The 16357-nt window shown below is 33.1% G+C and overlaps 1 pseudogene; it reads left to right on the top strand.

The window, feature by feature from the left end:
• The first annotated feature begins 13512 nt into the window (after positions 1 to 13512).
• Positions 13513 to 15881, top strand: LOC132131517 (selenoprotein M-like; annotated as a pseudogene).
• The last annotated feature ends 476 nt before the right edge of the window (positions 15882 to 16357 follow it).

Genomic DNA, 16357 nt, shown 5'->3' with positions numbered 1-16357 from the left:
ATAACTTATGAAGTGACGAGAATACTGTTTGTAAGTGAAGAAAACAAAAATATACAAATATAAAAAAATACAGTTGAACCACTGATGACAGATGGACTATGATGATGCTTTTCATACTTTTCTGGACCTTGACAGTGTAATTTACTTGGCAGTCTATGGGACAGTCACAACCCTTCTAGTTTTCATCCAAAATATCTTAAAGTGTTCCAAAGACAAACAAAGCTTTTACACATTTGGAATGACATGGGCATAAGTGATTAATGACAACATTTTCATTTTGGGGTGGAGTATCCCTTTAAAGGGTATTACCTTAATTATTCATTCTTCAGAGTTTGCCTTCACTATACAGTTGTGGGAAGTTCAATACAACCAACAAATGTTTTTTTTTCTGTGGTTAAAATGAACACAATAATGGCTCATGACTGCAGCTATTTTGTTTTTTAAGCTTACTAGCTGAAACACCCTATAGCACTTGCAAATAATTTTTTTAGCATGACACCAACAGAAAGAATTCATAAAAAACTGGATGGTTTTATTTTAACAGAAAACCTCGGGTTAGATGTTCAGTATGGGTCTGTAGTATTTTTGAGTCTGGATTGTGGTGTACAGTAACTCCTATTCTCTCATATGGTACCTTATATTTTTCTACATGCTAAGATATTTTGTAATATTTTTATCTTCATTTGTAAGCTGTGCTTATACAACTTATATCTTGCTTTTTTGTGTGTCAAATGAACTGGTTTTCAATTTTGATTACATTTTTTTCTTCTTTTTTTATGTGCAAGCATCAGGTACATTTGGATTTAATGTTTAAATATCTTTCTGTTTACTCTCAAAATATCTTTTTAACATTTCTCTGTGGATTTTATTGTTTTTTTATGAACGATAAACTGCATGATGCAGAGGTCAGTGAGAGATTGCTGAGAGAAATATATGCATGTTACCCCATGTTCTGGTTTTGCTGTTCTGTTACTTGGGACCTACAACAAAAAATAACTTTTTTTCATGTTTTTGCACGAATCCAGAACATTACCATCCACAGTGTATGACTTTATGGGAGTATGAATAACAGATTTTTTTTTTCTACTCTGACTTTGGCATTTTAACATGGAGCATTATCTTCATTCACTTTGTCCAGATTTTTGCCTTTCTGTGTTGATGTGTGGTTGTTCAGTTACCGTATTTGAAATAAAAGCAAACCTGTAGCTCATGAATCAAAAGGGTACAGATATCAAATGTCTCTCCCTTCAACATTCAATATAATATAATATAATATAATATAATATAATATAATATAATATAATATAATATAATATAATATAATATAATATAATATAATATAATATAATATAATATTTAAAAAAAAAATTGTTATAAAATTCAACTAAGACAAAAAAGACAAGACTTTGTACATACAGTCTATAAGATTAGATTCTTTAAATACAATTATTTAAATGTACTTTTGCTCAAAACTGTAAGAGTTTTTCTGGGTCCATCTTACAAAATAAGTCTTTCAAATGTTATGTATATTGCCTTAAAAAAAAAAACAGGTCTGGCTACAAAACATAAGAGAATCTAACAAAATCCTATTTAAATATATCGAAAATAGCCATCGATGTAAACTGGAATCTATTTTTTTATTCTTTTTTTTAAAATACAGTATTATTATTATTATCATTATTAACAAATATTAATTAAATTAAATGTAAAATTAATTAAATTAATAAAATTTTCGAGGAGGTATTAAACTGGCCTACTGCTCAATAACGGCTTATGAAACTTAGTGGAAAATTAATAAAAAGCACACTACAATCATCTTGATATTCAATCCCCATCTATACTGTTGGTTAATTTAAGAAATAAAAAGTGTCAATAAATATGTCAAATGGTCAATATATCACTCAGCCCGAGAAGAAAAAAAAAAATATTGCTAAGATAAATATGGTACCATTCACTACAAGATGATCCTGCATGTCGCTAAATGACACTCTGCTCTCTTTTTTTTTTTTTTTTTTTTTTTCCGTTTATACAGTAAATCATATTTTACAGTTTCCGCTGACTCCTGGCTGCCTCTGTGCTCTGAGCAGGGGATCATGGGAAGGTTTTTTCATAGCGGTAGCTGTTGCGACGATGGTCATATGCTCATCAAACTCTGAAGGGCCCAGAGGACTCAGCTCCTCTACTGCTCCTCTACTGACACAACAGCCTCTTTCATACAGGAATAGTAGGAAGTCTGTGCGACAGGGCCCTGGAGTTAAAGCATCATGTGCCGCGTTTTTTTAAGAGCTAGAAAGAGAAAGGGCTTGAAGAAAGCAGCCAAGGTTTCGTGGGCAAAAGGCAAAACAGGCGATGAAGATCATGTGATCTGTAATTGAAACCAGAGATGTTTAAGCATCCAGACACACATTTCCCAAGTCATGCCACTGCTGACATGGAGCTTCTTTTAAACACTGAACTAGATACACACTTTTGTTTCAGTATGTATATGACCTGTTGTTGTTGTTTTTACATTTATTTTCCATATCGGCTTCACTGGCTATTACAAGGCAGATATAAAAAAAAAAGAAAAAAAAAAAAAAACCTTTTGTAAAATTCAACAGAGATTACAAAAAGACAAAGTTTAGTATATACAGTTCTATAAAATAGTGTTTTTCTAAATGTACTTGTGATTAAAATTGTACATTGTAAAGTTCTTCTGGATCCATCTTACAAAAAATAAGTCCTTAAAAAAAGGCTACAAGATAAAAATTCAATCTCTCATGAATCTAACAAAATTCTGTTTATTCAGTTAAATTAAGAAAATATCCTGTTAAATAAATAAAAATAAAATTAAAAGTGAATTAAAACTGTGAAACTATAAATCTCTCTCTCTCTCTCTCTCTCTCTCTCTCTCTCTCTCTCTCTCTCTCTCTCTCTCTCGCTCTCTTTCTAAACAAATAATATTTCTCAAATTGAGAAATATAAAGACAATAATTCATTATAATAAATAAATAAATATATATTAAGAGTGTATTAGCTTAAGATAAACTGAAGACCAATCACATTTAAAGAATAAATAAATAAAATAAAAACTACATTAAAAGTGAGAAATAATACATTTTCAAAAGTAAAATGTATTTATACATTTAAGCAATATACCATTATTTTGTCTAGATTACAGTAATGAGAATACATACATACTAATTTCAGTATCAATTTCCCAGTAAAATTAGGTACAGTAGAGGTACAAGACAACTGAAACAGCTGGAAAAGTCATTTAGGCTGTGATTCTTCCAGAAATCAAAAAGTGTATTCCAGAAAGCATTCACAAAACAAGGACCCCCACCCCCCCAATAATGGTATCATGACTGTCATCTGCGGTCATAGAGAGATAAACTGATATTTCAGAGGAGGCGATATGACAAATGGAGTGTCAGTCTAAACATACAGTACCTCTCAAAAACCTGGAGCACAATCAAGCGGCAGGACAACCGACCCGCGGCTACACGCCTGTTCACAACCCAGCCATCGCCATGGCAACAGGGGCAGATTGCATGCACATCTGGTAGCGATTTCAACTCTTGTGAAAGAAAAAAAAAGCTGGGGGAGAAAGAAATGTATGCTTTAAGTTGAAAAAAAAGATAAATGTTCTGCAATGCAAAGCAGAAAAAAAACAGAGGGTTGAGTTACACAAAGAGGCTGGGAAATGCGTTTTGTTTGTTTGTTTGCTTTTGTCCTCAAACAGAATGGAAGCAATTTTTCATACTTCTGTATGTTAAGAGAATTGAATGGAGCCGTGCTGGTCCTCTGGAAAGCAACACACTGAGCTCCTCATAGGAAACAGACTATTCAGTGGGCCACAGACTCCAGAGAGAAAATGTTTGTATAATAAAGGCTTACAACAACATAACTTTAACAAAAATCATACAAGAGCTCTTCCAGTATCAGTAGGATGTTTGGTCTTGAAATTATGATTCTGTCTAAAGAAAAATAAGGTAAATGTGTAAATATATCTTTTTTTTTCCAAGTACGTGCACTTTTGGACTATAAGTCCTAATGGACACTGTTTAGTGAAGCTATGTGAACAGCAGACGTGACTGAATATGAATGCGTGTTGTTATTCTGTTCAAAATATAAATTATCAATGGATTGTATTGATTTAAGAAATTACTGTCACTGCAACTGACTGTAAACAACAGTCAAATATCAAAGCCTTAAATCGTTCTAATGATAGTTTGTCTATGGATCAAGTAAGAGTGTGATGCTTTAGCGTGCTATGAATGTTGTTCAACAATAATCTGAGGCCTCCGGCAATCTGTGTGTACAAAAAGGTTCATGCAATGACATTCAAAACATTTTATAGGGTCACTGTAGGTCTCTGATCTGCTCGAAACATTCTAGCGTTAGTTTTTGCTATCGTTTTTTCCTGAGAGATCTGTGATCACAGCTTACATGTCCGTGCCATGTGTGGGTTATTACTGGACAGACACTTGGCGTGTGTCGCTGCCTCTAACTGCTGGACGCTGAGCTCAGCAGCACTGAGATCATGTGTGTGTATATAATATACTGTTACAGGCTGAATCTGCTGGACTCACTCTGTGAAATAAGACTACCTGTGTTCAGTCAGTCTTATTTCACAGAGTGAGTCCAGCAGATTCAGCCTGTAACAGTATATTATATACACACACATGATCTCAGTGCTGCTGAGCTCAGCGTCCAGCAGTTAGAGGCAGCGACACACGCCAAAATAATATCTTAAAAATAAGATTGCTTAGAAAAGGAACAACAAACCTCTCCACAATGTGAAGAGGTTTGTTGTTCCTTTTCTAAGCAATCTTATTTTTACCTGGGCTACAGTTTCATGTATTAAAAAAAAATAATAATAATTAAATAAATCACATGGACCTCTCTGATGGAGACCAGGGGCAATATAATACACCAGGCAAAATGCGACACAAGGCACAGCGCAAGTGTGTTTGCTAGTTTCAGTCCGGCGCCGTTCGCATTTTCCCATCCAGTGCCACGTCGTTTCATTAACAAATGCATTTGCACTCATTTGTGCGCCCATGGGCGTGCTGGTCTAAAAAAAGAGTATGTTCAGGCGCATTGCTGGCCCAATGTTATTTCAAGGAGCTGAAAATAGATTGCGCCATAGACCAACTCAAACCTGGTCTAAAGTCTGACGCAATGTTTTTTCTTTGTTTATTTAAAGAGCGTATATGCTGCTTATTAAACACAGGGACACACAGCAGCACACAAACATGCCAAATATTAAAAATTAAAGGATTGCAAAGCATAAGAATTTTTTGTAGGCTAATTAAATATATATAGATTAATATATATATATATATATATATATATATATATATATATATATATATATATATATATATATATATATATATATATATATATATATATATATACAGTACAGACCAAAAGTTTGGAAACATTACTATTTTTTATGTTTTTGAACGAAGTTTCTTCTGCTCATCAAGCCTGCATTTATTTGATCAAAATACAGAAAAAACAGTAATATTGTGAAATATTATTACAACTTAAAATAATAGTTTTCTATTTGAATATACTTTAAAAAAAATATTTTATTCCTGTGATGCAAAGCTGAATTTTCAGCATCATTCCTCCAGCCTTCAGTGTCACATGTAACATCCAGTCTATCACATGATCATTTAGAAATCATTCTAATATTCTGATTTATTATGAGTGTTGGAAACAGTTCTGCTGTCTAATATATTTGATGAATAAAAGGTTAAAAAGAACTGCATTTATTCAAAATAAAAAAAAATTCTAATAATATATATTCTAATAATATATTTTCTTTACTATCACTTTTTATCAATTTAACACATCCTTTCTGAATAAAAGTCTTGATTTTATTTAAAAAAAAAGAAAGAAAAAAAATGACTTACCCCAAATTACTGACCAGTAGTGTATGTTATTACAAAATATTTATATTTTAAAAACATAGCTTTTTTTTTTTTACTTTTTATTCTTCAAAGTATCCTAAAAAAGTATCACATGTTCTGAAAAAATAATAAGCAGCAGAAATGTTTTCAACTTTGATAATGAATCATCATATTAGAATGATTTCTGAAGGATCATGTGATAATGATCCTAAAAATTCAGCTTTGCATCAGAGAAATAAATGATAATTTAAAGTATAATAAATGTAAAAACAATTATTTTAAATTGTAATAATATATCACAATATTAATTTTTTTCTGTATTTTTGATCAAATAAATGCAGGCCTGATGAGCAGAAGAAACTTCTTTCAAAAACATTAAAAATAGTAATGTTTCCAAACTTTTGGTCTGTATTGTATATATATATATTTGTGTGTGTGTGTGTGTGTGTGTGTGTGTGTGTGTGTGTGTGTGTGTGTGTGTGTGTTTGTGTGTGTAAGAACAAATCCTTTTACACAATTTATGCATTGTGACATTTTTTTCAAAGCAATAAAATTTTTTATTTACTAATAATATTTATTTTCTTTAATAATCTATTATTCACTATTTCATTTATATTAACTTTTTTATTCAATAATTTTATTTAAGGATGCATTCAATTTATTAAGTGAGAGTACAGACATTTTTATGTTATGAAATACTTATTTCAACTAAATGCTTTTTTTTTAAAAATAATAATTCATCAAAGAATCTGGAGCAAAAAAGCTTAACTGTTTTAAAAAGTAGTGGCTGCTGCAAATTTACATTTGCCATCACATGAATAAAAAAATGAATTAAAAAAATTAATAAAAAATAAAAATTAAAAAATATATATATATACTTTAAAATAAAAAATATTTTTAAATGTATTTATTTCTTTCAAATATATATTTTAAATCTAACCAACTAAAAAAAAAATAACAATAGTGTGTATATATATACATAAACAAATTATTATATAGTCTATATATATTTTTTCTTTTTCATGTAGTTATCTTTTAATTCTTCACCAAAAAATAAACAAATAAAAAATTCATTTAAAAAACTCCACAAAACAATTGTAATTATGTTTTGGGTTTTATATGTTTTGACTACAGAGGGTCTTGTTAGGACTCTGAAGGCCATAAAGGAGTATGAAATTTCAGTAATGCTGCCTAATTACTTTTACTTTTTTTTTTAGCAAAACTTACTCAAAACTCATCACCATGATGCCTGAATGTTATGGGTGATTGCTAGGTAGTTGCCTGCAAACCAAATCAGAGATACAACCAAAATCTCATGAAATTTAACTCTCTATATGGCTTGAGTGCCTCCTTTTATGCAAAAGTTTTTTTTGTACCTGAAAAGATTCAACACTTAAAAAAAATTAAAATAAAAACTCTGTAAGTGTCCTCAATAAAAGTTTTGTTAAATTTGCACTGTAAGACTCACACATTGTCATGTTCGCCCATTTTAAGCTGTTATATATAAGTCCCTCTGAAGAGATTAAAGTCTCCCATTAGGGAGACAGATATACAGGGTTCTCTTTTTTCCTCTTCGTCAGCATATTTGTGTGTCAAGTTTATTCAAGAGGATCTGCCTCTAATGGAAAACTTTTCTGTATTCCTCCCCTTCTCTCTCTCTCTCCCTCCACATATCCTTCTTTTTCCCTCCTGTCCTCCTTCTTATCCTCTCTTTTCCTTCTCTCACTCTCCCCCTCGTTTTCCCACTCGGTTTCTCTGAGAGGAGGAAGTAGTATGGTCTCTTCAGAGCTCAGGTTTCAGAGCAGAGATTTTTTTTCTGCTTCTGTAACGATCACCTCACAGAACAGTGATGAAGATTAGACCAAAATGGAAAACAGCTTACACTCATTTACTATTTCGTAACTCCAGTGCCTAGCAAAGGCGCCTCTGCTTTTATACAATAATGCTGCCTGATAAATGTTGTTACTGAGAGGTGCGTTATTACTTTAAGCGACTGGACTTAACAATATTTATCCGGCACATAGAGTAAAAAAAAAATAAAATTGTATATTTTTTATAGCCTTACACTGAAGAAGGATATGTGTCATTAAGACATCACAACATCACAGAGGCTTGAAAGTGCAGCAGCTCAGGCTCTTCTTGAATATGGCCAGTAATGGCCAGTAAACTATCTTTTCTTTTTCTTTAAACATTATTTGAAGCCTTTAAATTAGATCAAATCTAACAAAATGTACATAAAAATTATTTGTTATGCACTTTTTCAATAAGGATTAGTTTAGGGTTTTACACAGGTTATCTTTTTATTTCAACAATAATATGGCGAGATGATGAGCGTGTCCAGGATTTTATAATTGGGGTTGCAAAGGGGAAGGGTGACAACAATAAGCGTACAATATAGCAATAACATTATTATATTATATATATATATATGGTCCAAAGTCAGAGTTGGAAACGTCTTGAATTTATTTTTTATTTCTATGTATGAATATTCTAGAATATTCAAGCTACACATTATTAGTAATTGTGCAGTTAATTCTCAAATTGTATTTTCAGGAAGTTTCTGAATATTTGTTCTCTCCCCAAATTTGTCACTACTGAAACACAGTGATAATCATTTATTTAGAAGGGTTATATTGATCTATTAAGATTTTGCTGATAGATAGATAGATAGATAGATAGATAGATAGATAGATAGATAGATAGATAGATAGATAGATAGATAGATAAACAGAGATAAATCAATAACAGTAACATTTTTAAAAATATTTCAAGTAATTTATGAGATTTGTTGTATTTTGAATCAATTTTTTCTGTGTAAAAGGCAAAAAGTTGATCATACTGATTTCAAAGTTAAGGATTCATTAGTTTGAATATACACTGAACCAAAAACAATAATAACATCTTAGTTGATAATTCAGTATACTTTATTTTTGGTAAAACATCCCATGATGCTCTGTGTGAATGTGAATTCATTCTTTATCTGTTTGTGAAACTCTCTACTAAAATTGAATTGACAAAAAAAAAATTCGTCATGTGAATTCTTGCTAAAATTCATTTATATTGTGGACTGTTGGCATTATTTGTGCTCGTTATGGAGTGACAGCGGCATGCTCTAGAAGCAGCCAGTAACACTGCAGTGTAGTATATCTGTTTGTCTGTATGTTTTAATTCATAATTCCCGAAGCAGTTTCTCCTAGAGATGGATCTGATATCTCCCTGCGTTTCCCAGACTGCCACAGTCTGGATTCATTAAAACGTGTCAGTATCTTTAAAGCTGTGTCTACATCCTGTTCCTCTTTCACACCCCCTCTTCACTCCCTCTCTTTCTGGGCCTCAGCCATTTCACAGAGCATGTGGTTTTCATTAGGAGAGTAAGATTAGAGCACAAGGGCAGATCTGCCATGGTGGCAATCCACACTCCCCTCCTTCTCCACCATCCCTCCATTATCTCATATGCGATCGGCTTCGGCCAATCACCTTGAGCCAGTTCGCATTCAGCCACATGTCGACACCACGGCCGCTGCTGCGAATCTACCCTCAAAATCTATATATATATAAACCAGACCTGAAATTCTCATAATCCTCTACTCCGGAGGTTAGAACTTCTAATCAGATCTGAATACCCCTCTTAAAATAAAGGTTCTTTATTAGCACTGATGGTTGCATGAAGAACTTATAACCTCCATGGAACCTTTCCAGGTTCTTTATAGTGGAAAAGGTTCTATATATTTTTTAATTGTGCTTTACACTAAGAAAAAATGGTTCTTTTAAGAACTGTTGACTAAATGGTTCTTTGAAGGACAAAAATAATTATTCTAAGGAAATTGCTGCGAAAACACAATAGTGGAAGGTTTATTTTTAAGAGTTTGGAAACTTTACATCATACAAAATATTCTTTATAGTGAACAAAAAAAGTTTTTTTAGATTATGTTTACTCTAAGAAAACTTAAGATGCTCTTTACACTAAGAAAGAAAGTTGGAAACCAAATTGGAGCATGTGTGTCTATGCCCTGAGGAACCAGACATCCAGGATCAAACAATGCTTGTTTTGGAAACAGGGGGAAGCACTACCTAAATGCTGAGTGTTGAGAAAAACAACGGAGAGGGAGGTGAAAAAAATGAGAGGAGAGGAGAGGATGAGAGCCCAAAGGATCTGGTGGAGGAAATGGCTCCTGCTCATTATGTGTGCTGCTGGAGAACAGCATGCTGGGAATCACATGACAGTAATGCATGCGCGTGTGTGTGCGCGTGCGTGTGTGTGCAGCAGATCTTAAATGAGTAGAGGGATGGTAGCGCTCTCGTTTAGGAGAGCGAGAACGGAAGAGCTCGTAAAAAAAAGCTTTTTGATGTTTAGCCGTGTGACTGATACACGTGTGTGTGTGTGCGCTTGAATTTCATGACAAAACGGATGAAAAACTTGTGTTTTTATTCACATGATTTAACACTATAAAGCATAGTGTATCATATTTGATAATCAAATTTCAAAGGTCTCTAAATTATCAACAGGATCAAAACTTGAAACAACCTGTTGTACGCAATCTACATGCATTCTTTGGTCTGATTTATAGTTTATACAATTTAAACAAGTTAAAGGCTTTATGGTATTTTAAATACATCCCCTTCATGTGTCTTTTTCCTGTAAAATCCTTTATTTTTAGAAAATAAGTGCAAGAATAGCTCTCACTGAATATTGTTAGTAATATTTCAGGATGAACTCTTACTGGACTAAAGCAACTTACGCTTAAATTGATTATCCATACATATATACACACACATACTGTATACACACACACACACACACACACACACACACACAGTACAGACCAAAAGTTTTGACACACCTTCCCATTCAAAGGGTTTTCTTCTGACCTTGTATTCAAACAAGTCTCTTCTGCTTGTTGCCTTTCTTTAGCAGTGGTTTCCTAGCAGATATTCTCCCATGAAGGCCTGATTCACACAGTCTCCTCTTAACAGTTGTTCTAGAGATGTGTCTGCTGCTAGAACTGTGCCATTGACCTGGTCTCTAATCTGAGCTGCTGTTAACCTGTGATTTCTGAGGCTGGTGACTCGGATGAACTTATCCTCCGCAGCGGAGGTGACTCTTGGTCTTCCTTTCCTGGGGCGGTCCGCATGTGAGCCAGTTTCTTTGTAGCGCTTGATGGTTTTTGTGACTGCACTTGGGGACACTTTCAAAGTTTTCCCAATTTTTCGGACTGACTGACCGTCATTTCTTAAAGTAATGATGGCCACTCATTTTCCTTTACTTAGCTGCTTTTTTCTTGCCATAATACAAATTCTAACAGTCTATTCAGTAGGACTATCAGCTGTGTATCCACCTGACTTCTACACAACACAACTGATGGTCCCAACACCATTTATAAGGCAAGAAATCACACTTATTAAACCTGACAGGGCACACCTGTGAAGTGAAAACCATTTCAGGTGACTACCTCTTGAAGCTCATCAAGAGAATGCCAAGAGTGTGCAAAGCAGTAATCAAAGCAAAAGGTGGCTTTCCACATTTGATGCCTTCAGTGTGACTCTACAATTTTCATAGTCATGAAAATAAAGAAAACTACAGAGCTTCCAATCATTAAACTAAGCATTTAAGATCTCATTGATTTACATTACAAGAATTTCCTCTTACATTTGGCAATATAAATATTATCAACAAATTGCATATTTATGCTCTATTTCAGCCCCTGAAGACAACAGAGATAAGTTTTCCCGAGTATGTGCACCATATTCTCCTACATCATGCTATTTAAGCCATAAAAGCCTGATATGATACTCAACAAAAAACATATGCAAAATGTTTTAATTCGATATATATATATATATATATATATATATATATATTTATACAACTATACACCTTGTGTTTAATTTTAACTTTAAGGCTTTAAAATAAATTTTCTCAGTCATTTTTGGAAAAGTCCAAACATACCCAGACCAAACGTCTCCAGTTTTCTTGTCATCAACATGCACTTACACAGATTTTGTGTAGCACATGTGCAGAAAAACAATGTCAACACTTTTCTGTACAATAAATAAATAAATAAAATAAAAATTATATTATAATGTGAAATACTGCACTTATCTTGTGATCACAGTTTCACAATAAAGCTGACATTCCGTTTTATTTTGCACGTTTTCATTTGTACCTCTGATTTGATGGCTCTATACTTCTACTATATGTTAAGAATCATCCCAGATGTGTCTTATTTTATTTCTCTTTAGGGATTTTAGGATAAAAATCTGAGACAATGAGGATAATTGAATTAAACATGTCTAAAACAATTTTTAAGTGATAAAGCAATCTTCTAGTACAGCAGCTGTAATATCAGACTGAGACACACCTTCACAGAATTACACTGGGTTTAATGTCTCACCTATTTCAGGTCCAGAGAGGAAATCTGGATCTTTTTAAAGGGAAACAACTGTGTCATCTGACAGATTAGCACCTGGCCACAGCTCTACAGACAGACAGACAGACAGACAGACAGGGCCCCAGCTCGGCCTGTGGATGATAGAGCAGGATGATTTCATTGCTGCATTCCTATGGAGAATGGTTTATTTTCATTGGAAACATAATTGTCGGTGGCAAGAGTTTTGGAAACGCTGCCAAAAGCCCATCCTGTACTATTGTCGCCCTCTATAGGTGATCTAAAATCAATACACTTCTCCCTTTAAGAATGAATAGCATTATGCAAGTGCAGTCAGTGTAACTGAATCTACCCTTACAGAAGTCATTCAATTGGGTGTGTATATTTTGCTATACTGTATGAAAATACACAGAAATGAAGTACAACAAAAATGAACAAAAATGAAGTACTGTCCATTAGCAAGCTCACTGAACAAGTTAAATTTCACAGGATTTATTTCCAGACAAAATAACAAAAACAAACAAACAAACTAAAAGAGTACTGTTTACTCATTATATTAATTACAAATAATAATTAAGTATTCAACCTATGTGGCGATAATGAACAGAAATTTTATTCGCATTTCATATATTGTTTTTGACAAAAGTAGAAAAATACAAAAATCTATTATCAATTAGTGTTTAATATTTTATGAGCTAAACTGCCTTCTTTTGAAGATACTACCTGTAGCTGTAACACCATAATAATAATGATAAAATCATAAATAAAAGCGACCAATAATAACTGAAACATATTAATGAATTATGGTACAGCACAGCCACATGTAGCCCAATTAAAGTAACTAAAATATTAAATATGAACAAATGTTTTTTTTTGCCAGATGTATCACTGAATCAACCTTCATCAACTCAATGTCTTCTACATTGTGTCACCTCTGAAGGACTAATGTTATTGTTATTCAAATGAAGGAACACCATGTATTCAAAGAAGATTTTAAAAGAGTGACTTTCAACACTGATTCATCACAGCACTATTCAAACACCAGCTGTTGTGTTCAGACTCTGCTGGTTATTCATCAGCAAACCGTGGGAGAATCTGACACAGACACAGCTGCTCGGTGGCCTCAACTCCTTCATATGAACCATTCAAATACAACAAACTTCAGAAAACATTTGACTTTAACAAACAAATAACAGCTTTAAGTAAGAATTAGTGGATTTGAAATAATCATTTCCACATACTAAGCTTTTTATCCAGTTCCCCTGAACCAAACCCCAACATATGGACCAATCAGACTCTGCCACATGCAGGTGGATACCTATCAGCAACCCATATCTACTGTCTTGACCCTCATTTCACCAAAGGACCTCAATCTTTCTGGATACGGTGAATATGTGGCTCACACTGGTGGCCCTTTTGACTCTGTGTGCCACGGGAAGAAGTGCTGAAAATGTTTCAGAAAGCAGTGCTGAGAAGGAAAAGCTTGTTATAGCCAGAGGAAAACTTATGGTGAGTTCTCAGTCAGTACTAGCTTGGATGCTTGATATATAAGGAGTTTTGCTCTAAAAAGTCACTTATATATTTGTTTTAAAATGGTTTGGGCAATACAAATACATAGACTACCAATCAATAGTTTGAGGTGGCTAATATTATTATTATTATTTTTGTTTTGTTTTTTTTAGAAAGAAGTATTTTATGCTATCCAAGGATGCATTTATTTGATCAAAATATAAAACCAGTAATATTGTACAAAACTTGTTTTCAATGTTATGCAATTGTTAATCTCTCTTCAATCCCTTCCCAGGCTCCTAGTGTAGTGGGATGATCCATAAAGAAGATGCCAGAGCTCTACAATTTCCTGATGGAGCGATGGGCATTGTAGTATCCTGGCATTAAATACACCGAAATTCACTAATTTTCTTGTAATTACAGTATTTTCAATTTAGTCCTTGACTCTTTTTAAAGAATGTTTAAAAATATCTTCCATATTTCTTCCGGGTGGCTCTGTTAAGACAGCATTTGACAGGGACGTAAAAGTTAATGAAATCTTTACAGGCCCAGAGTGCCGTTTTCTGTGCTGTCATATGTTGAAACGCTTGGAGGCCGGGATCATGCGCTTCATGGCCTCAGAGGTCATTTGTCTGCTGCGGTTAACCTTAACCCGCTGTTTCAAGTCACAACCTGGAGTACGATTCAGGAGAGGATAAAAACCCACGCCTGATCTTCTACAACGAGAAGGACGAGGAAGTGAAGGTAAGGACAATGTGATTACTTGACATGCAATTTTTTCAGCATTTGCATTTTTTGCATGGACATTTTTAGATGCTTACTGTATTTGTTACTTGCTGAAAAACTTGTACTTTTTAAATATTATTCACGCTCATGCCTATGCAAACAAGTGTCACAACATATGACACATACAGTATAAAACAAATTTAAATATTTCATATTTAAAAACAAACCTGAAAAAGGGTAAAAAATTTAGATATGCTAAAATTATCCAAATATTTCCAAAGGAGGTAAAAAATTTAATTGAAAATATTACGGTATGCATTTATAGCAAAACATGTAAAGGCCATTAGGGAAATACACATAAGAATATACCTTTTAAAGTAAAAACAGAAAGAATATAAAGAACTATCAAAATGTTTAGATGCAAAAACTATATGTGAAAAAAAAACAGTCTTAAGTGTCAACATTATCTGAAAGCTGAATAAATATGCTTTGATGTATGGTTTATAAGGATCGGACAATATTTGGCCGAGATACAATTATTTGAAAATCTGGAATCTGAGGGTGCAAAAAAATAAAAATACGGAGAAAATCGCCTTTAAATTTGTCCAAATGAATTCTTATCAATGCATATTACTAATCCAAAATTACGTTTTTATATATTTATGTCAGGAAATGTACAAAATATCTTCATGGAACATGATCTTTACTTAATATCCTAATGATTTTTGGCATTAAAGAAAAATAGATAATTTTGACCCATACAATTTTTTTTTTTTTTTTTTTTTTTGGCTGTTGCTACAAATATAGCCCAGAGACTTAAGGCTGTTTTTGTGCTCCAGGGTCACATACATACATACATATATAACAAATGCAAACTAAGCATAAGAATATACTTTTTTAAATAAAACAGAATGACAACTATACAAATGTGAAAATAAAAGTTTTTTGCAAATTTTTTTTGATAGATAGATAGATGGAAAGATGTAAAAACTGAAATATAATAATATAAAATGCAAAAACTAAAGATAAAAGTGAGATCACTTCTCTGAGCTCAGGTTGTTCCTGTGAGGAAGATGAAGGCTGATGAGATCAGCAGCTTGCTGGATTCTCTGGGTTTCTATAAGAGGTCACAGAAAGGCGAGGAGATCCCTGAGGAGTTCAAACACTTCCCTTTAAAGGTGCCCCGGGACGAACTGTGACCCCGCTGGTCAGGGCCGGGACTGCAGCCCGCCGCCAATGACGTCCAGAGTCTCAAAGCTCAGACACACGCCGGGCTCTGGACCGACACACAGATGGCTGGAGGCAGTCTGGCTCCTAACCTGACAGATTTGACAATAAACTTCTTACATCTTTGGCTTGAGTGTGCTTTTTTTGTTTGGTTGTGTTTCATTAAAATGTAGGAGCCTTGATTTTCACACAACAAACAAACCCACTGAAAGATGGCCATTAAAGAAAACACGTGGCAAGTACCTTGAAGCAATTACAGTTAATTACTCTAAAACACAAATTAATATGGGGGAAAAAATGAAAAATAAATTGTATACATAAATACGTTTATAAAATTAATACATATTTTTAAATTGATATTTAAATTTACTTAAATTTTCTTATACATTCTCTAATCTATCTATCTAGAAAATGTATAAAATATATATTTGAAACTATTAAAAGTTAATCTTATTTTCTATATTTAAAAATATAGTGGTGACTAAAACCTAGTTATTTTTTTGTTTGCTTGTTTGTTTTCATTAGATTTAATCCACTGATTGTGTGCATTATATTGTATTATATAAATATTATACTTGTTTTAAGCATAAATCTCACTAAATT

Source organism: Carassius carassius, chromosome 4, assembly GCF_963082965.1.
Source record: "Carassius carassius chromosome 4, fCarCar2.1, whole genome shotgun sequence".
Classification (NCBI taxonomy): Eukaryota; Metazoa; Chordata; class Actinopteri; order Cypriniformes; family Cyprinidae; genus Carassius; species Carassius carassius.
Note: the sequence above shows the minus strand (reverse complement) of the source record. Positions and strands in the feature narration are given on the sequence as shown.